The sequence below is a fragment of the Puntigrus tetrazona genome, chromosome 19 (assembly GCF_018831695.1).
Source record: "Puntigrus tetrazona isolate hp1 chromosome 19, ASM1883169v1, whole genome shotgun sequence".
NCBI classification, from domain to species: Eukaryota; Metazoa; Chordata; class Actinopteri; order Cypriniformes; family Cyprinidae; genus Puntigrus; species Puntigrus tetrazona.
In genome coordinates this window covers 4,942,834-4,963,672 of record NC_056717.1, presented here as the reverse complement: position 1 = coordinate 4,963,672, position 20,839 = coordinate 4,942,834, and the positions used below count along the sequence as shown (strand labels likewise).

General features: G+C 40.9%; 3 pseudogenes; 2 read left to right on the top strand and 1 right to left on the bottom strand.

Moving 5' to 3' along the window:
- Positions 1–842: 842 nt before the first annotated feature.
- On the bottom strand, positions 843–2,784 carry LOC122323827 (annotated as a pseudogene).
- A 519-nt stretch (positions 2,785–3,303) lies between these two features.
- LOC122324167 lies at positions 3,304–8,939 on the top strand (annotated as a pseudogene).
- A 1,469-nt stretch (positions 8,940–10,408) lies between these two features.
- Positions 10,409–19,099, top strand: LOC122323457 (annotated as a pseudogene).
- Positions 19,100–20,839: the final 1,740 nt, after the last annotated feature.

Below are 20,839 nucleotides of genomic sequence, written 5' to 3'. Positions count from 1 at the left end.
GAACACAAGCGATGGACTTTTCCATTAATTTGACATTATTGTGGATCATTTTAGTTTGGACGGAGGCAACGCTAAAAAGTCTAAATGATGAATTTGTTTCCTGCAAACACGCACATTTCACTTCACCAGATATTATTTGATGAATTGGAGCGGTGTGGATTACTTGTAGATTATTACTATGTTTTTAATTGGCTGTTTAGACTCTAATTCTGACGGCACCCATTCACGCACAGCATCCGTTGAGCAAGCGACGCGTATGAAATCCGTGGCATGAAGAAACAAACTTATTTACATCCTGGACAGTATATTTTGGATGAATGAATCCTTTAAACGCATGAAGCACATTTGCAAAGAAAACAATTCGATGTGGACAGAGTCTGAATCCAAAAATAAAAAGACTAAAAGCTGAATATGTACAGGTAAATTAGACTAGATCAGTGGTTCCCAACCACATTCCTGCATGCTTTTTCTCGTCTCCATAATAAAAACACGCCTGATTTAGATCATCAGCTCATTAGTAGAGATTCCCAAGATCTGAAATTTTGTGTGTTAGACAAAAGAGAGAGATGCAAAATTGGGGAACATGCTTGGAAACCACTAGATACTTTAATAATAATATTATTAGTTATTCAAATCGTACATTTGCAAATAACTAGTACATCCACAGCATTGCATTTTTCAGCAACAGTGACATTCATACAGACAAATATTTGATTAAAAAGTCACACGTTCAGGAAATAAACGACTGCTGTCCGTCTCCCTGACTACTCTTGAGTGTGTTCTGTTAGCAGTGCTTTGCATAGCCCAGCGCCCTTTAATGATAAGAGGAAGATTCTGCAACTCTACAGCGTTGGTCCTTGGCATTGAGCACAGTGTAACGGTGCGTTCCCAAAATGCGAGATCGGGGCCGTCATGGTTTGCTGGGGAGCGCTGGTGCTGCGCGCTCCAGGCGCCTCGAGCATGGTCTTCCACGTGCCGTCTCTTTAGCAACATTATGGTTCAGCCTTCGCAAGCGCTCCTGCAACGTACAAATGGTAAAGATCGGAGGACGGCAAGCGAAGTGATGTCTTAAGCTCAAAGTCAAAGTCTTACCTGCGCATTCTGGAGTATGTTGTTGACGAGCACCACTCTTCGTCTGGCATTAAGCAGTTTTTTCACATAGGGGTCTAGGTCTAGCGCCACCTTCTGGTGTTCGTTGATCCTACACAGCTCTGCAGAAGAAACGTTGGCATGAGATGATGATATAATTGACATGATATTTATGAATACTGCAGGAAGGGGCGGAGAGTTGCATTATAGAATTTGTAATGTGGATGGATCACTAAACACTTAGTAATACTGAAAACAGATGATTATGTAGAAAGCAAAAGTCCTTTTATTCATGCCTCATCCAAGTATGAAAACATACATACACACACACACACACACACACACACACACACGTCAACATTTGAAGTGGCTCAAACTTTGATGAACCTTTTTGATCTATAACCCGAATGCCGGAAATGTTGGAATGGTTTTTTTTTTTTTAATAAAATGAAACCTAAGAGAGCAAATACGTTATTCACAGAGAACAAACGTTTAAACCAATAAATGTTACGCTTTATCCACTAAATGAGCTCATCTTAAATTTGATGCCTGCCGCAGAAAGCTGGCCCAGGGAAAATAAAGGGCTGAAGAAGCAATACATTTTGAAAAGACTTAGCTGGGAGAACATCTAGCAACTAATTGACGTCAGGTCTGTAACATGACTGTGTGTAAAAGGGATGTTTTAGGATCTGAAAGAGTGTGTGTGAAAAGACTGTGGAATATTCTGCGTGTAAGGGACAAGGCTGAAGACCTCTGTTGGATATCGGTAGTCTTCAGGCCCTCGGGAGACACTGCATCAATTCATCAACATGATAAATGGGCCCAGGAATACTTCCAGAAACCACCCGCCAAGTAATCTACAGCTCTATCATGCAGAAAGGAATCCATATGTGAACATGTGCTGCGTGTGTGTGTCAAGGTTTTCTAAGTTTTATATACATTTGTAATGAAGTCTTTTTCTGCATGAAATTTTACAATTTCACAGTTTAAACCATTTTTAAGTTACGTATCTTCCATTGTGAAAAATAAAGTATTGCCTCGTGTGCTTTGAAATTCGTTTAGTTTTCATTTCCAACATTTCCAGAATTTGGTAGCGTCGACTATTGCATATACGCTTGACTGGTATCGTTCCTATATTATTACTATTGCATGTCATTCCCCAGTTTAGCACACATCAACAAATACCCAACTTAATTAACCGCCGAGAAACAGAAATCTCATTCAAGAAGCAAATGGATAATCTTCGTTCTGTGAACTTACCAGATGCCAAATTATCAATGTGTTCCCTAAGTTCCACTTGGCTTTCTCTGTAAAGATAAATTGACAGTATATGAACGATACAGCTGTATATACTTACTTACTTACTTATCTTAACCGCAAACATCTTACGCTCCCGCGAAAAGACGGGAAATAAACAGCATCTCGAGTCACGAGACCCGTCTTGTTGACAGCCGTTAGCGTGTTAGCTCACAGAAAGAGCCGTCTCGAGTTAAACGGTTCTCGGGTTGACAGCGTGTTTCCCACAATACACCACCTGACTGAGTGCACGTGTAAGTCGAGCTGCTGCACGGCGGGGCTCAGGAGGTCGAGCAGACCCTCGGCGAGGGCGTCCTTCCCTGAAGGGGTCTCCAGCACCGCTAGCGCCGCCATCTTCACCGAGCTCTGGTTTGACGCGCGATGGTTTGTAAATCAGCGACCCTCGAGACACGCCTACTTCTGCGTCACACGTACGGCTGTGCCCAAATACAATCACGGCTACTGGCGTATTGCTCACTACCTAGAAAGAGCGTGAGGCTGACGACAGCGTAGATGTGGGATTTATAGCTATATATGAAAAGAAATAAGCATAAACACATAATAATGTCTCTACATAAACATGCATTTAGTGAACCCCTCTGATTTTGTAAATGTGACCATTTTTTCATTACACACTATGTGTATTGTCGCATAAAAATGCCAATAAAATACGAAAATACTGATCTTAAATGTGGGCCTGTTTTAATAGGCAATACGTTTACATTTAAAACACAAAAATACCATTTTGTATGCGTATCTTAAAAGACAGGTATCTGACACAAGGCCCTCCTGACTCTAGTACTAGTATGGTACGCTGCTATTTGGCACGCAACCTCTCGTGCGTAAATCTCGCGATATCTGACGTAGTAAGCGGCGCTCCATTTTCCTAGCTCGCGCAGTTGTTAGCTTCATTTGTGATGAATGAGGGGAGGGGAGGCAGATAGGGTTGCGGATTAGAAGTAGATCGGCGTTAACCGGACAGTTTCGTGGGATATAGTTTTGTTTTAAAGTTCTTAAATATATTTAGAAGAGGGGCGGTAGTTGTACAATTTCCGGGCGTCAAGTAGAGAAGTTGGAGCGTGATTTTGTCGAGTCCGTGCTCCGGCGACCCGCTAAGCTACACAGCTAACAGACCTGCCCTGACTACTGCACGAGCGTTTCAGAGAAAAGGTGAGAGTTAAATGTGTCTAACGTTTTACATGTAACGTTACAGTGGCTAAGATGTGAAGTTTTGTGCCTTACTTTGATATCGAAGCGCAAGGTTGATGAAGAGTCATACGGTTTGCAAATACATTTGTTAAACCGGTAAATCTAATTGCTTTACGATTATGTTGACGCCTGGTATGAATAACAAAATGTTCTGAAACCGGCTGAGCTTCTGAACAGCGCTGTTATGCCTACGATCATACTGCAAAAGTAAAAAAAATAAATGCTGTTTATTAACTTGGGTTTCAGAGCGGGGCCTCAATGGAGGTTCGGGGAGTTTGTGGAAAAGGATAAATAGAAAAAAGTACAAGTTAATACTAATGTATGCGTGTATACACTTAAAGGGAATTTTTAAATGATTGTAAATCATTTAAGAAAATAAATATAAAACATTCAACTAAATAAACAAGGGCAGCCAAGTCTGTAGAAGTATTTTGAGAAAACTGTTTAGAAAAAAGGCTTACAAATGTAAAGGATTAATAAAAAACAAACTATCTAAAAAAAATGTAAATGAATGCAAAAATTAATTAAACAGGGACAACTCAGTAGCATGGTTTGGGGTATTATTTTTTTTTAGGCAATATGGAGAAAAAAACTTGAGACTTGACTTCAAAAATCACAGTACTCAAGGAGAAGACAGGAAATAGGGAAAAGTCAGCCTAATATAGAATTTTTTGTTTGTTTTAGACGTCTTTTCACTGTATAAACTTGGTCTTTATTTAATAATCTATTTAGTTGACTTTTTTATATTTTAGCATAGAGGGCTCTTGCATTAATAATGATCATATTTAGGGTCCGTTGTGTCTAAAAAGGTAAAAAAACAAACCCTGTTATAAGTAATCGCTCACAAGATTTTAAAATCCAGCCAGCATATAACCTCAGATTTCACCGTTGACTTTCACTTTCGTTTCATGGGTTACAGAAACCTAAGATCTTCATTCTTCCGTTTGTCCTCTACAGGAGAGATCCCTGCGAGTCTGAAGAAACATGAGTGCCCCTTCTTCTCAAAAAGTCGTCCTGAAAAGCACCACCAAGGTGTCCCTGAATGAGCGGTGAGGCGCTACGCATCCTGACAGCATTATCTCAAGGCCAGGGGGAAAAGCATACAAAGATAACTAAGGCATCAAGCCTCAAGACACGTGTACTATGGAGGTCATTGAGGGGGAGACATCAGACCTGACGTGGACGCTAGACTGCCTGCACGGTGTGCGCCGCTTACCCAAGAAGACGGGCGCTTACGCGAAGTCGAGAATAAAGACCTGACGGGCGCGTGCCGCTGCGTTCGCGAGCTGTCTCTTGTGTAAGCGCGCACCCGGAGGTGAGAGGGTAACGGTGAGGTAAGCCGGCTGCGCTTGAGTACGCTGCAGAAGAGCATCCTCAGCCGTGGGAATGAGTTGATAATGCAGGGTGGCGCCTGCGCCCTCTCTCATACAAAAAACACACACTCTCTCTCTCAGATGAGTTTTTTTTCCCCTCTGCCTTTCTCGCTTTCTCTTCTTCAGAATGAGGTGCTCAGTCCGTACCTAGACGTGACCCGTCTCCTCCCAAACCCCTTCCCCTCGTCCTCGTCGGAAGCAGGACAGGCGTACCGGGGTCACGGTCTGGGTTGTAAGTGGCTGGGTTGCCAGACACCCTCTAGCCCCGGGCCGTCTCAGCGCGTGGCGACGCGCGAGTGGGTTGACGGCGGCCTGTAAGTGGCAAGCGCGGAAATCTGCTCTCTTCTATCTCTGTCTTCTTTTTTGACGGAAAGGCATCGTAGGCGTTGAGTTTAAGCCACATATGTTGGGGTGTCTCCACACGTAATGGAGAGAGAGAGAGAGTAAATGAAAGCAGGTGTGGTCTGAAAAGAGCATTCTCTAGATTGCTACAGGATCGGCTGTAGCTGCGTCCATGCTGTGTGAAATGATTTGATTTGGAACCCTCCTTTCCTCGTATCCCCCTTTCCCTCCTCTCTCTCTCTCTCTATCTCTCTACCCTCCTCCTTCTGTTGTGTCCCACAAGCTTCACAAACATGCTGAAGAACAAGCAGCCGACAGTGAGTAGCATCCGGGCGACCATGCAGCAGCAGCACATGGCCAGTGCGAGGAACCGCCGGCTCGCTCAGCAGATGGAGAACAGGCCCTCTGTGCAGGCTGCCCTGCAACACAAACAGGTAAGAGAGGACATGACGCATCGCGGTGATGTAGATGGTGATCTAGCTGATTACTAGCACTACTAGAGAATGGTCTACTCTGCAGATGTGCATTAAATTCAAAAGTGACACAAAAGGCTGTTATCTGTCTTTCCCTGAATGTAAAAGTAAGCCTATGGGAAGCAGATGCCTTAGGGAAATAATGAGGGGAAAACATGTAGCAAACTGCACAGCTGTTTGTACTAGACGTCAGTGTGTTCATAATTAAGATGATAAATTAAAATAACATGCTAGGACACACCATTTTTCAGTATCAAGCAGCAAAGCAGTTGCTGGACACAGATTAGACAGGAAACTATACCCATAAAATTTACAAAATTGGCCACATGCTGGATAATTGGTGCTGTCAAATCATGAATCGCATCCTAATTAAGTTTACATAATATGTATTTGTATGTGCTGTCTATATTTGTGTATAAATACACACATGCATGTTATATAGAATAAATCATATGTAGAGAAATAGATATTTTCAAAATATGTGTGTGTGTACACAGAACACGCATTATGCAAACAAAAATGCATTTTGGATGCAGTTTAATTGGAATTAATTGTTTGACAATGCTAGTTTTTATTTAAAAAAAGCTTTTTTGAATTTGACATTGATCAAAAATCCATAAATGAAATTTATTAAGTTTAACTGTTTATTCGTAACTAATATTCATCACTCTTTCTTGAGCAGCGAATCGGCACACGGTGGTGATTTCTGAAGGATCACCTGACACTCAAAGCTGAAGTAATGATCAGCTAACAAATTCAGCTTTGATCGCAGGAAGAACTGACATTTTAAAATATTCAAATAGAACATTTTGAAATATTACAAATGATTAAAAAAGTTAAATGAAATTTCACCTTTCTTTGCTTTCATTAAGAGAGATTCTTTGTCTAATTAAATGTTTTTTCGTCATGTAATATTTTAGTTTTCTTGAGAAAACATGCTACATTTATAAAACGATTTGTTTTCAGCTCCTATCACAAGCCTCACTGGCTGTCGTTTCATCTCATTCAATTTCCCAGGGTTATTTTAGGATAATGTTTTCAATCATTTTCAAATAGTTTACAGGGTGGTTTAATATTTAACAATGCTGGTACCTTTAATACAGTAACGGTAAGACTTCACAGTCTGAAGTCACAAAACTGCAGGCTTACAGTTCATTCTGAACCCATTTTGAATATCGTGCGTATTATTTTGAAATGCAGATATGTTGTGAAAGTCATTTCATGCTGGCTTTATAAGCTAGGCATACCACGTTTAATTTCATCTCAAGTCAGCCTAGAGAAAGAGTCCTTCATATCGCCCACCTGTAGAGCCTAAAACAGCGACTTGGGAAGAGCAACATCCAGGCCAGGCTGGGTCGACCCATCAAGGCGCTGATGCCGGGAGGCGGCAGAGGACGGGGATTTCCTGGAGGATTACGTGGAGCTGGACGAGGACTGCGGGGAAGAGCCAGAGGTGGCGGCATGAGAGGAGCACTCACTCTTAGAGGTGACGGTCTCTTCTTCATCACACGGCTTTGTTCTCCCTGTTCTTAGACCACTATCCTGAGTTAACGCTTTTAATTAACACAAAGCTGCATACCATCTATTTAAATTCACACACACCAGTTATAATTACGATCTGCTTCGGTTTTAAATATGAGGGAGACAGCTTCTTAACATTTCAAAAGAAGCCTGCTTCATTTGGAGCTGTCAGTCACAGCTGATGTCTTAGTGTTACGCACCTGCCCTCTAAACCTCACGATTGGTCTAAGCTGTGGTTTTACAGCTGTTAAAGGGACCCCTGGTGGGTTACGAGGCTTGTAGTTCCTGCACCTGTTGAGCAGCTGCGGGGTGATAACAGAAAGAGACAGCTGAAGCCAGCCTTACTTCTCTTCTGAAAGAGTAGTTGATCAGTGGGATAGTTCACCACAAATTGTAACTTGTGATGTTTTGCCCAATCTTTTTGACTTAATTCTGTGAATATATTTTGAAAAATGTTGGTGACCAAACAGTTTTGGTTCACATTGTATGAACCCAAAAATAAAGTCAATGGGAACTGAATCCGTTTATTATCCCTAGATTTTAGCAGCTGAAATAATAGTGTCCACTTTTGAGAGAAGTTAATCGTAAAATACATGGCATTGACATTGTAGTAAAACAATGAGGTTCTCGGGTATGATGTTATAAATGAATGGCGCTAGCTTGGTAACTTGAGAATGCCAGACTTTGCTAAGTACTCACTTATGAGCTTTGGAAGTAGTTTTCACGTTAATGTTCCTGTGGTGAAATGATTGTTAGGTGCAGGTCAGATGAGAGGTAGGGGAGGTCCTGGACGTATCGGTCTCCGTCGAGGCATGCGTCATCGTGGAGGAGCTCCAGGACGAGGAGCTTTGGGAGGCCGAGGAGCAGCACGCGGAGCACCTGGAGGAAGAGGTGAGGAATTCATTTAATTATTTATTTATTTATAAGTTTCAATGCAGCTTCAAAGGCCTCAAACTCGATCCCAGCAGAGGAATAATGGTCTTATCTAGCACAACAATCTGTCGCTTTCTTTAAAAAAATAAAATAAAATGAAAAAGAATAATAATAAAATACCATTTTTAACCCCAAAGGCTTGGCCTGTTAATGCACATCACATGAAGACACGCATCGGAGAGCTAATGCTATCCAAGCATAAAAAGTGTGTAAACTTTTATTCGCTTGGCTAAGTAAGGCCCTTATTAGGGTTCTGTAGAGCTGCATTGAAACTGTATTTTTGACTTTTAAAATAATATATTAATTTAATAGTTCGCATAGTGAACTTGAAATTTTAAATTAATGCATTATATGGCCTTCTCATTAAAAATGCTTGTCTCCGAACATTAAAGTGTATGATTGTCCGTCTTAGGCCGCGGGGGTCTGAGAGGTCGTGGAGGGTTTGCAGGAGGGGGTCGTGGACGCGCAGAGGCCGGGGCGGCCGCCCTCCGTCACAAGAGAGCAGTTGGACAACCAGCTCGAGCGCGTACATGTCCAAGACCAAGGGCCACCTGGACGCCGAGCTGACGCTGCATACGGCCCAGGCGGACCCTGAGAGCATGGAGTGACCACAGCCGAGACGGCAGCTCCCCAAAGATCTGCAGATAATAGACTGATTGACAAGATACGCGTGTCCAGTACCATTAAAGCTGTTGCTCTTTGACGCTCCGGAGAAGACATTTTAAACTTGAAGGCTGTACAGTTATGTATCATCACCCTTTATCTTCAAAGATTTGCTAATCGCCACTCGTGTTTTCTAAACTGAACTCCGTATCATCAGGAAATCCTCACCACACTTTTAAAAGTCAGTGAGGTGAAGGAACGTAAAATCTTGTTTTCAATCGAGCTATATTAATAGATTGTTTAATGGGGTTTTTGGTTGTTGTTTTTTTAAGTTCAGTAAATGGCAACAATGTTTGAGGAACCGTGAACTCCAAGCACGCTTTGATCATCCGCTGTTAAAATGTGGTTTATATAGATGAACAGATGTTAATTACCGTAATGTTCTACAAATGAAACTTACCTTTTTATTAATGTATTTTTATTGTTTTAAAGTAGAACTTTTATTCAGTATACGCAATCTTGATATCTTTTTTTTTTTTTTTTTGTCAAAAGATGTTTTAAAAATATAATGTAACCTACAACTTTCTTTTTTTTTTTTTTTTTTACTTTCTTTTTGGCTTACCTGAAACTTTAAAAAATAAATCTTGGCTATAAGACTCATGTGCTTCATTAACGATATTATCAACACTAACTTTCTGTACTTGTGATTATTTTTTTTATTTTTTTATTACTTTTTTTGTGTCTCGTCTTACGAACTTTAAATGTTCAGCATCTCCACAAGAGGGAGGTACAAAGCTGTACTCAGCGTGATATTGTAGGGGATGTTTTCCTTCAAAGCATGACTTAGATGGGAATCATTTCAACTTTTCAGGGGTGTATGAATGTGTGCAGTGCACTCAGATTGACCTAAATAGGATTTATTGTCTTAGCATATCGATATAAAAATACAAAGAGAAAAAACCCTTTTGTTATCGGCTAATGTGCATTCAACATATTAGGTCAATGTTTCCCAAACGGGTTTGCAAGATGTTTAAATCTTAATTGAGATAAATGTAAAATTACCATCACATAGTAACATCAATTAAAAAAAATTCAACCCTATTCGTGTACCTGCATGTGACCATTAACCAAAGTGGATATGCAAATGTGATTCTTGATTATTACGTTTGTTTTTACTTCAAATAGTCTAAATATATTAGGTGAAAAACGGTCAAAAAATGTGCAGTTTAATGTGTTTGAAAGATAAAAGCCTCCCAAATGGCAAAATAGTATACCGAATTATGCTGTTATGAATAACGCTGCTGAATGAATAACGTAATCACAAAAAGAGTTTTTAAATGTAGTTTTGATCTAATTACAATTTTTGGGAAATGATTAGCCCACCTAATCCAGAATAACGAATACTTAATACCAGGACTGTTTAATAGTAAAGTAAGCGAAACGCGCTGAAATATCAGTACTGGTACGATGTATTTTCAAGCCGGCTGAATAAACTGTTTCTCGACTCGAAGCCGCTTCGAAACGGAACTGACGTTTTTTGTTGGGGTGACGTTGACAGCGCACCATGGCAACGCTTCGGACTCTAGACAGAAGAGATTGAGCGCTCGGAGCGGATCCTGCGAGCGGAGATTTGAGAAACGAGGCGAGCTGCCCTGCGCCGGACGCGTGCGAGATATTATAACCGCATTACCGAGTATTAGTCGCGTCGTTCGTGCGCTTCGTTCATTTCTATAAACACTGGCGAGAAGTTGAGGCTGCGCGGCACGAGCGCGATGATGCTTGAATCCATCGAAGTTACAGGTGAGTCTGTCAGCGTCTTACAACATAATGCATAATGCCCTTTTTCACAAAACCGAAGCGGAGATTCTTAGAAATAATCGCAGAGATTTGATTTCATGCGTTGGGCTCCGCGACTCTACTTAATTATAAAGTGGCTCCAGAAAGTAGAATAAGTTCCACTTTCTTTCGTGTCAGAATGGTGTTTTGGTGTTTCTACCTCAGATTTTAACACAGACAGTGCGTGTTTCTTCAATGCTGAGGCTGAGGTCCTTCTGCATCAGTGCACCTGTCAGAGATGTCCTCTGTGATAAAGCCTGGGATCATTTCTCACAGGCACGTGGACCAGTGCTGCCAGCGTGTGCTCCACATGAGCTAACACTGATACGGTATATGCATCCTTATTCGATCCTCCTGAGGTGATGTAAGACATGCATTACAGTGCATACATTTAGCAGATGCTTTATCCCAAGTGATATACGTGGAAGAGAGTGGGATTACAGAAAGCCTCACTGAATGATTGTCAAAGAATCATGGGAATATTGTTTGTTGTGATTCCTAATAGGATTAGCCTGGTCTGTGAAGTCAACTCACCAGACAGTGAAAGAGCTGCTTACAGCGCTTCTCGTCTTTTGTTGGATTCAAGGTTAAGTGGGTGAAGGAGATTTTGTTTCCGGGGGAAATGGGGGCGCAGCACTGAATCGGCAATGACTGGGCTGGGTCTCAAGTTTTAAGACCAGCCCGTATTTCCTTTACTTGAAATTCCACCTGGTGCTCTCTGTTATCACATCCTAATATATTTCGATACTTTCAGGACAGTTCAGGTGAAGTCAGTCAGGTGAAGATTGCACGGTGTGCATCTCCAACCCGAGTCCTCACAGAAATATGCACACGGCTTTTTGCCATTAGTGAGAGTTGAATATTTAATATGTAAATGTGTACTGTATATGGACATGAAAACAGAGCTTAAAATCATTTTTTTTTTACATTTATTCATTTCTATAATTTGTTTTCTGCGTACGCAATGGTTATAAATGAATCTCAGAGTCTCAGAATCAGCCCTCTCAGGCCTGACTTGCCTTAAAGTGACCTTCTTATAATCTTGGATTTGACTCGGACATGGCCCTCTTCTGGTTTTGGACTCAGGCTTGACTTGAAGCGACCCTTTTTTTGGTTTCAGACTTGAAGCAAGCCGTTTTTTTCTAACCTACACATGTCTAAGCCCTGAATCAAATCAGCTTCAAGACAGCAATTTACTGTAGTGCATCCTTAAGTATATATTACTTTTTTTGTATAATATGTTAAAGAAGAATCACTGAAATATGTCTGTGTGTTCAAGCCTCGGTCTTTGAGTAGATTATTGTGGTTCTCGTTCCATTTTTGTTCCAGAACGGCTCCATTGGCCGGAGATGGAAATGTCTAAGAGTTGTGTCCTAAGCCCCACGGAGAAGCCCGTGAGCCCCAGTCAGCTGCATCTGGAGCGCATGTCCTCTGGCGTTCTGAAGGACCTGTTTAACACGCCACCAGCAGCTACAACACACTGCTGCAGAAAGAGTCAGACGATCAGGACCCCAAACGCTCCTCCTACAAGTTCCCTACACGAGTCTCCACGGGCAAGGCATCGCGGCAGACCCTGCCGACCCTTGCACCTCTAACGATGAGCGGCCTGGCTTTCGGTTGCAGAGACAGCAGGCACGCTCAGTCGGTGTTCTCGTGTTTCTCCAGCAGCAGCTCCAAACAAACTAACAGCATCACCATGCTGGGCAGTGCCATCCGGCTGTCCCCTGCCCGATCCCCAGGCCCAAAAACAGCTGCACGGCCGGCACCAAACTCCGCAGCTGTCCAGAGTGCTTTCCTGCTGCTCGCGACGAGAGAACTCAATCAAGAAGCTCTGCATCCTCGCTGCCATAAAGCCGTGTAATGTAGAGAAAGAGAAGGCCAGGTTTTCAAAGCAGACTTTAAATACAATCCTCAGTTTGAATACAGCAACCCTCTACCTCCACAAGTACTAGCCAAGCACAGCGTCAAACTCAGACCGCTTCCTCACACAGGTGAGTGCCCACACTCTCACACTGACTCAGGTTATCCGGTCATAACACTACACTTCAACAATACACGCCCGACTTAGCACATGACATATTGCATTCAGACTTTGGCGCACAATGCTTGTGTTTGCACATTAGCATAGATTCCTTAAAATTTTCCAAAGACATGCATTAATACTTTGCCACCGTTTACAGATGAACATGAGCTCCATCAAATGTTCCCGCTCCACTGTGCAAAGGGTTATGAGTGACGCTTAGTTTGAAAATCATGCAATTATGCATACTCAAAATGATCATAGTTTGTACACCTTTAGTATATGAAGTTATGCTACTCTGTTTAGGCGGATAGTATGCAAATCGGCATGCGGCGTCAACATGTCTAATGATTTTGTTTTTCATTTTATTGCATGCTGCATTGCATAAAAAAGCCAATGCTCTCTCACTGGTCAATGAAACTGTCGGTCAGGCAGATAGACAGGCATACTAGTTCAAGTTAATTGTGTATTCAACAACCGTTCCAAACCAGTTTGGCAACGAAAATCAGTATCATAAATATAGTTTCCTTTGATACGTGAGAACTTTTTTCTGTTTTTTTTTGGCACTTGGCACTATCTATTTGGCAACAAATGATAGACTAAGGCTGTGTTCACACTTGAGGTCTGTTTGAAGCTGCCAGCGCTTTTTAAAACATCACCGCCAGCGTTTTTCTGCAGCTCAGAGCGTTTTTTCGAGTTGAAGTTGACAGCTGACCAATGACCAAGTGAGTGGAAAACGCTGTACTTATTCAGTCAACAGTTCTTTATTTACCTTCAGACTGCAGACAAACAAAGATGCTCCAAACTATGCCGTGTACTTTATTGACAAGAGAGGTGGCAGGAATAATGAGCTTTTTAACGCCAATGGCGTTAAGAGGTTTAACGGGTGGTGGCGCCACTTACAGATCCTTGATCAGTGATCTTTAGAGGTTGTATTTCTGATTTGAGTCAAGGTTCAGAAAAGCTTTGGGAAAACTTAGCTTTGTCAGCGCTACCTGATTAAAATTTGAGCTTCGCTACTGAAAAGTGATTCAGAAAACAGTAAAAAAGCTACCTCCACGCTACAGAGAAATGTAGTTAAACCACTGGGATTTGGTCATGTTTGTGTGAGAGCTGACCTGGCCTGAACTTTGTTAAAGAGCCAGAGTGTGCCAGAGGTCCCAGCAAATCTGCCCTCAAGGTAGTTTTCAAATAATCCAGATGAACGTGATTAAGCGGGATCAGATGTGTTTAATTAAGGTTGAAGCTAAACTCTGCAGGGCCGTGACCATCCAGGAACCGAGTTTGGCACCCCTGCTGAAAGGTCACCGTCCTGTAAGTGAGATTAATAGGAATCGCTCCTGAAATATACACTGTGATTCTTTAGTTCTGTACGTTCCACGTGGATTAAGTTAGCAACAGGTGCTTTATCTTTATAGCTGCATTTTTAGGCTCAGCAGCTCAAAGCGATGTGCTACAACTGTTTGTGTTAAGCAACAACACAGTCAGACTAATAAACCCCTTCGAAAAGTTCATTAAATCAATCGAATTCCCTTTCTCGCTAGCTGTTAACAGAGCCAACGCTGACAGACCAGCACAGAGCACTTTACAAAGCCAAGAAAAACAACACAGAAAGTCCTATTTAATGGATTAATGTGTATATGTGGGGTATAGTGGCTGTATTAGAGCTTTGTGTGCTGTAGCAAAGGATAAATGGATTCATTTCAGAGCATTATATTGATTATCTCAGAGTGCCGAGCTCATTGTGGATCAACCTCAGGCATATCCTGACGGGTCCCAAATCTGTTTTCATAAATCCACACAACACCAAAGGCCCAGCCAGTGGCCTAGTTATTTACTGAGGTCTGTACATGACATAACATTTGAGCGTTATATACAGTTATGGTTCTGCAAGCATATTTCACTTGCACAGCTTTATCTCAAAGCACAAGCAGCCCCAGATATCAGTCATACTACACATAAGGACCTTTACTCATTCATACTCACTTAGCCAACAAAATGTAAAAATAAAAATGTCATTTATTGGAAAAATCAGCATTACCTCCTAGTCATAATCTCAAAACCCAGTCCAAGGCTAAACATTATTCATTCTTAACATCAGATATTAAAGTGTTGTAAAGTAAAAAAACATTTACATCATAATCAAAAATCTGAAGTGCAATGGTACGTTGTTTTTTTTTATAGAAAAAACTGGCGTAAACTAAAAACAATGAAGCCATCATGAGGCCTTGCTTTGCTGAATGTCTGTGTTGTAAAAGTTGTCTCCTCTACTGTCGTCTCAGGCTGTGCGGATCATGGAGTTGGCCTTGCAGAAATACGGCTCCTATGAGAGGTTTGAACAGGCTACTGGAGGAAACCTCCTCACCAAGAGCCGCATCTGGTACCATGTCAAAAAAATACATGGAGAAGGAAGGATGCATGGGAGAGGTATCGGAGAGATCGTTAGGAGATGCATATAAATGCACAGTCTGTAAACTGCACTTTTAATTCAACCAACCCATCTCAAAAACTCCAATAAGAGTATAGAGCATTTAAAAGAAGTCAAAAATTAAACTATATGTAACGGCGCATATAACTCCGTTATTCCCACCACTGATTTTGATGTTCTCTCTCTGCAGATTGTGGTTAATCTCACTGATGACCTCCTGTCCAGAGCGTCTATGACTGTGGTGAACGGCAGACCGACCCTCACCATCAACATCTCCACTGCCAGAGAGCAATGGCTGGAGGGCATGCTGAGGCATGAAGTCGGTGTGTTCGGTCCCAGACGTGTTAGATCGGTCTTTCATGACCCACTAGCTCCACCCCGTGTGTTCAGTGCTGTGGGTCGTGTCTCGGTCACCTCCCAGAAAACCCAGCCGTCCGTATCCGCAACAGCTTGTGTTCCTGCTGTCAGGGCCTGTTACACCCAGCGTATCAGAGCTCAGCGCCAGGACCACAGTAATTACACTCCCACGCTGGTCCGCTCGGGCTGCTGCAGACCTAGCAAATTGTTTGCACTGTTTTGAGAAAGATATGTTCCCAGTATAGTCACAAGTGAGTCACTCAAGAAAATGAAAATGAAGTGTGGATAATTGTTAATGCACTAGAAAGCTACTTGCTGATCATATAATAATAAAAGAAATGAAGCTACGTTAAAAATACCTGCGGATCATGTAATAATAAAATAAAATAATATTTAAGTGCACTTAAAGAGAGACACTTTCATGAATAAGTTTCTTAACACACTTAAGTACATTTTTTTTTAAAGTACAAGCTTTACTTTAAAGTATATTTCAGTTTATTATGTTTGCACTTATTTTGATGCATTGCCTTGACACACTAAAGCACATGGAAAGTAGCGTTTGATCATAACTGTAACCGCATGTGATTGATATAATTAAATTGAAAGTAATATCAAATGAATATAAAATCCATTTAATATGCAATTTTTATTTTAATTGCAGTTAGTGTTCAGTGTTTCACATTCAGTCTATTATTTTAAAGTATATCAGTTTGCACTGTATAGACGTATGTTTATATTATTTCCATAAAAAGATTATAATTGATAATAAAATTACATTTTGGAATGTTAAAAGTATATGTGATAATAGTTTTTAATTGTAAATCAATTTAGCTTCTCTGTAAAATTCAAGCATAATGTATGTACATTTTTATACGTATTTTAAATGGTCAAAGCATCTTTATTAATATGGCTTATACTTAAAATTTGTTAGGTTATGCTCTAAATTATTATTATTTTATAATATATTAGAAATATGATTAAACATTTTAATTAATTTGGTAACTAGAAATTATGAATAATATCTAGAGCTGTGATGTTTGTCTGACTGCTTTAAGTTTTACATATAAATTGTGGTCAGTTTATATGAAGTGGACAGTTCCTGAGGGTTACCACGGTTACAGTAGTACACTTTACATATTACCCCCGGATCAAGCTGTTACAATTACTCTTATAAATACTGTTCTTACAAATTATAGTCATATAATTCCTGTTACATAAGCACTCAGTGAATGTGTGTGGTTACATACTACATAAGCGTCTAGTTACTGTGTAAATACACAGGTATCAGGGACACTTAATATAACATCTCTACATCTGTCACACAGGTACGCACTACTTCCGCGGCATCAACAACAGTCAGCAGCCGTGGGGCAGCAGCGGAGGCAGGAAGAAACACGGCCTGCGGCCCATCAACCCCACCGAGGAGGGCCTGGCCAGCATCCACAGCGTGCTCTTCCGCAAGGACCCCACTCTGTGGCGCGCCGCCCTGCTCTACTACACCGTCTACCAGGCCAGCCGCATGTCCTTCTCACAGCTCTTTCACAACCTGGGCCGCTTCCTGCACGACCCCAACACGCGATGGGACTACTGCGTCAGAGCCAAGCGGGGACAGACCCACGACGGGCGCTGCCAGGTATCTGAGCGGGGTGGCCTATATGAACCCACATGAAGTCAGTTCAGCTTTATTTGTACAGAGCTTTTTACCTACATGTCAACTAACCTTTATCAGAGTCTAGGTAGAGTATTAGTACACTGGTAGGGTCAGGGTTGGAGTAAGTTGGCATGTTCTTGAGAAGTTACCTACAGTCAGTATAATGTCTGTTGGGAGATCATCACAATAAAGGGTTATTAGATAATAATCATTCAGTCTACTTAGTTGACATGTATTTGTCATGCTTACAGCTTACAGGTTTGCTCGTTGTGTTTATGCATGCAAATAATTAAATATTTTTCTTACTAAGGTTGTTTCAGTAAGGACCAGGTTTATCTAGATGGCATCCTGAAGATCCTCAGACACAGAGACAAGATTGACTTCCAGCTGCTCATGGCTCTGGGAAAGGTACTAATGACAATCTCAACGTGATTTATTTGCTGCAAGATTAATTGAAAGGAGAGCTAAATCACAATATTCAGCGCTGTGTTCATTTACACTTGAGAAGCTCAGAATTGAGATTAAAGGGAATGCAGCTCCACACGATGCCCATCTCTGAGTGTTTTAACATGCATTTGGGAACAAGGCGTGAGCCAGCCATCTTCTCATACTCGTAATGAGAAGCACAGAAGAAGAAGCTTTAAGGGCCTCCTGCGGTTTTACGTCAAAAAAGCTTGATAGGAAAACTGCCTTTACATTGTTTACCCAAATCATGCAGCCCCGTGTGTGTGTGTGTGTGTGTGTTGTGCAGGTGTCGTGACGAGGACGTGGGCGCCTGAAGAGTCTGGCTCTGATGGAGCACGTGCGGATTCTCACTTCCTCCAGGACCAGGCGGCGTTACGTCGAGCAGCTCCATAAAATCATGGAGGTCAACCAGCTAACCGACGAGGAGCTGTGCCTGCTTATCTGAGCACGTGACCTCTGACCTCCAGCACCTGCCCAGGTCGTGCACTACCACTCGTAAACATGCGTTCACATCGCACTTCACTAAAACACTGAAAGACGTAAAGACAGAAATTGCGTTTTGCATTCAAAATTAAGCCTATTTTTAAAGGCATTAAATGTTTTTTAATTATTGTTCTGACCTTACGCCTCATTTAGCGTGAGATCTCAATTTGATTACTGTAATGTGCTAAATTAATTACATTAGTAGGTTAATAATTACCAATCTTATGAAACATGAAATCAAATGGATGAATGGATGAACATAATAGTTTAAAAGCAGGCAGACTTCAGCTCTAAACGCTTTCTTATTTTCTAGAATAGAGACTGAAGTCTGTACAGGGGCCTGTGGAGCTCTGTTTGTTTTCCTAATTTTTTAGTCTCTTCTGAAGGTTCTCAGGACATCTTCAATCTCTTCCTAGAGGATATCGAGGGGCCAAACTACAGATTGCCAAACCTTCATATGTACTACAAGTTCCTTTTTTTCCTGACTTTATATGACATTTTGATTTGTGTGTCTTATGAACTGCTTTCAGATAGTTTTCATATTCATGGCGGCATGCGTTTAACAATATAACTTGTGGATGATTGGAATTTTAAGCAGCTGATGATTACAAAAGGAGTCATTATCTGGGTGCCAAAATGTTAATCTTTGTCTAAAAAGCGTCTTTCGTGGAAGCAGACGGTCTTAAACGTCATATACAGCGTATGAATCATCTCTCACGACTGCTCTACCTTGATTGTATTGTTGATGTGTATGACCTTTGACCTTGCTCTGTTCCCGACAGATCAAAAAGCACTTTAAAGTTGCCTATAAAATGATTTCATGGCCCATGACAACTTCTCAATGTGATCTTATTACTAAATAAAAATTTAATAAATGCACGCCTTGCTTTCAGACGAACCCTACTGAGAAGCGCTCAACTTTTAATCTTCTACAAACTAACAGAAATAACAATATAGTTTCAAACAGGCAGGCAGAACAAAATCCACACGCATTCAAGACCAACTAAAGTCGGACCAACTGAATGCAAACACGCTGGACTTAAATACACAGGAAATGACTAAATTAACTAGACACAGGTGAACACGCTAAGATAATTAACAGAAAGTAGGTCACAGAGCACATGGCACAAGACAAAAACAACAACAAAGGACTCCACGTGTTCATTATAAAGCATGCTAAGAATGTTCAATTGAAATCAGTTCAAATATTTTTCAGATATAGGTACATTTTTGTTCATAGAAAACAGCTTTAGTTAATTCTCTCCAGGCTGATGGCTCTATCCAACCGTTTGGTGGATTTTTGAAAAATAAGGATGTATTTTTAGTCTTATAGGAAGAAGAGAATACCCGTCTTTTAGAGAAACACAGCGGAAAAGATCAGGCCCGACATAATAATCCTGACCAAATATTTCAGTCACATTCTAGATCATTTTTCCCACAATGTTACATCTTTCCAATGCAATGTGTTACTGGGTAGATAGCTATTTTTTATTTTAGATATATAACATGTATTAGATGAAATTATAACATGTATTAAAAGAAATCAGATAAATCTAAAATGAGAACTACTATAGCTCTTGGGGTACTGATCGAGGGGACGTGAGAGTGCACTGAAGCGTAGAACTGAGCAGAGCACTCCATCTTTAATTACAGGTGATCCGAGTCAGACTTTAAAGAATGCTCATTGTTTACAGGTGAGCAATGATCAATCCATTCCCACAATGCCTCTCAAACACACGGTAAGTGATCTGGAAAACTCTTTCCACGGCCCTCTGCTCTCGCATGTCTTTGTAACCAGATCACCTGCTGATTGACACCTACAAGGACACAGGGTTCGAGTGTCTCACACACACACACACACACACACGCGCGTCAGGGCTCATTAATCTCTCTGAGATCTTGGCTTTCACACTTCCTGCAATCTGTGGGATTAATCAGGGATTACGGTGTCATGGACATTCATGGTTTATATTTATCTCATATTATACTCATAATCGCGTAATAATGTATAAAATCATCCTATCATAGTTGCATTAGTAATAACTAATGTTGTCTAAAAATAAATGCAATCAAAAGGCATTTGAGCAGAATGGAGGATGGGATTCAGGTATATTAGTTGATTATGAAATAGAAATGAAACCTTTTTGCACATTGTCAGTTAAAATGATAGGATTTAAATACTACTTTAATAAATTACATTTACTTTTCTAATATTATTAATTTACATTTTTGACAGCTGCTCTCTTATTAATAGTCCATGTAGTTACATAATGCACATTTAGGCAGTAAAGGTTAGTGGCCACTAGAGGACACACTGGACAGCTTTTCTGTCCTGCCTGAGAAAAAATAATATAAAACAAATCCTTGTTTTAAATGTCTTTATAGGTGTGTATTTGTGTGCATTCAATTTGACCTAACACGCACATTTAAATATGTCCAGCACACTGTAAATAAAACCAGGGCTTTGATACGTGCACAAAAATGTTTTTTTGAAAAGCTAATAGATGATGTTTGGAAAGGTCTGTAACCTAAAAGCAGAAGTGCTGTGTCTGATCAGAGAGTGCGTTTTACTAAGCTAGTATTTTTCACCAGGGCTCAGTGTAAAGTTCACTGATCATGTGTCAGATCCTAACGCTGAACAAACAGGTGGATGTTTGCTTGATAAATAGCGGAAGTAGGACAGAGCACTTGATGAAACTGACCAAAACTGAAATAACAGTGTATAAAAAATATGATTTTTTTTTTTAATTGCATGCAATA